Raw genomic sequence first — 2169 nt, forward strand, 5'->3', positions numbered from 1 at the left:
GGAGATCTCTGGTAGTGGAGGATGGGTGGCCTTCCCTCCTCTGCACCCTGAGAAGGAGTGAGGATGTCAGGATTCTACTCATGCCAGAGTGTTGGTTCCTGCGTCGTCTCTGGTCTGTGACCTGCAGGATGAAGATATCTGCTCCTTGTTAGTTCTTGCTGGTGTTGAGTAGAATCCGCTCACCGGCCACATCTGGGGCCTTTGTCGTGGACTCTCTCTGTAGGGATGAGGGCTACAGCCACTGGCGCTGTCCCAACTGCCACCTCAGCTGTGGCTCCTGGCAAGTGCTCAGATCTGTCATCTTGCCTGGATTTTCCCTCTTTGGCCAAACTCTCTTTACTGTGATGGCACACTTGGTGTGACTCTCTAACCTAGGACTGTTCACTGGAACATTAAAACTGCTTTCTATGTAAGAGCTTGTTTACCCTCCAGCTTCTCCTCCTCCATCTTCCCCCAAATCCTCATGATCTTTTTTGACCAGAAAAAAATAGCTTTATTTGGACTGAGAATTGGAAAATGAGAGTAGGACCTGAGCTAGCATGTTCAGCTAAGGAGTAGAGATTACATTTCCAGAAAGCTCATCAACCAAATGTACTCTTGCTTTGAATCAAAGCAGCCTTGCAGTTAATGAAATCATTAGGAGGCCTGCTGGGAACATATCTAGCTTTAAATGATCCTAGTATGCTACCTTTATAAAAAAAAAAGTACAGGTTTTTTATCATTATGAAATTTCCACCAATCACACGTATTACAAACGGAAATGGAAGGACAAAAAATACATTTTACAGAATTTAAACTTGTCTTCAGCATTTAGCTCACATGTTTCGCCATCTTCAAAAAACTCCTCCTCTGTTAAAGTCTTCAGCTCTTGAGATTGGAGGCACAGCTCAATTTTTATTGTGCTAGCCAATGAGTAAAAGCATTAGGTACTGAGCTGGAGTCCCAGTCTCGAACCAAAAAAAAAAAGAAAAAGTAAAAGAAAACAAAAGATCGATCAACCAGGAAGGAGATGGTCTTTACTAACCCACAGAAATACTTTATCCATTTCCCTAGCAAGTCAGGGCTGAACAGCAGGGTAAGGCTCAGATGAGGGTGGGGTGGGGATCAGAGGGCTAATTTCCCCCTAGTACAACACCACAGCAGAAGCTTGATGAGAGCAAAACTGGTGAGACTTGAGGGGAGGGTCCAGGCCCTGAGTTCAGTCAGAGTCACTGCTGGAAGAGGAGGAGGAAGAGGAAGAATGCTTGCCATGCTTGTGGTGTTTGTGCATCTCTTTATGTGTTTTCTTCATTTTCTTCAGTGTTTTCTTGTCCATTGGGGCTCGTGGGCCTATGCCAGGAGCCAGGGGATTCACAGGACATATGCCAGGTGCAGGTGGTGGGCATGGGGTGGGTAAGGACCTGAGGGTTGGTATCCTGGATACTGTGGCTGTGGCACAGGGTAAGAGGGCCCACATGGAGGGAAAGCTGGGTTCCCCTGGGGAGGTCCTGGAGGAAAGGGACACCCGGGTACAGGACCAGGAGGAATGGCTGGATTTACAGGTTGTGGGCACAAAGGAGGTGGACACCCAGGATTGGAACCTCCAGGGCACCCCATGTAAGGGATACTTGCATTTTGCACCGGCTGCCATGCATTGGGATGCCACATGTTCAGGTGTTTTCCTAAGCTTTTCTTCCTGCGCCTGGATTATACCGGTCCTCCTGAGCCTTTTCCCCCTCATGATCTTTTATGAGTGGTTTTTTAGTGAAAAATGTTTTGGTGTTTATATTTTGATTTGGCATAAAATGAGCCTACTATTGTCTTAATTTAATAAAAAAAAAACTCTGATTCTCTGACAGCATAAATTTTGTGAGTAATGGTTAAGACTAGGTCGCCTTTCTGAAAAAAATATCACCACCCAAAAAAGAGGAAAAAAAGGAAAATAAATATGACAGGAAACATAAATCTTAATGGACTAATAGTCTGTCAGTTTGCTTTAACTTTTAATGAAAAATTAAAGTAATACTTGATAATGTTTTATTAACATATTTAAATTTCTTCATTCTTGTCAATTAAGATTCACTTTATAAAGAAATTCAACAGGTGACAATGTTTTTTCATGACTTTTCCATAGAAATGATCATTTCATCATTATAGTGTATAGCACAATACACCCAGAAAGCTTTTAAG

At 43.3% G+C, this 2169-nt stretch overlaps 1 pseudogene; it reads right to left on the reverse strand.

Moving 5' to 3' along the window:
- Positions 1-1198: 1198 nt before the first annotated feature.
- LOC122108367 lies at positions 1199-1647 on the reverse strand (annotated as a pseudogene).
- Positions 1648-2169: the final 522 nt, after the last annotated feature.

This window comes from Dipodomys spectabilis, unplaced genomic scaffold (assembly GCF_019054845.1).
Source record: "Dipodomys spectabilis isolate Male_0828 unplaced genomic scaffold, ASM1905484v1 ptg000058l, whole genome shotgun sequence".
Lineage (NCBI taxonomy): Eukaryota > Metazoa > Chordata > Mammalia > Rodentia > Heteromyidae > Dipodomys > Dipodomys spectabilis.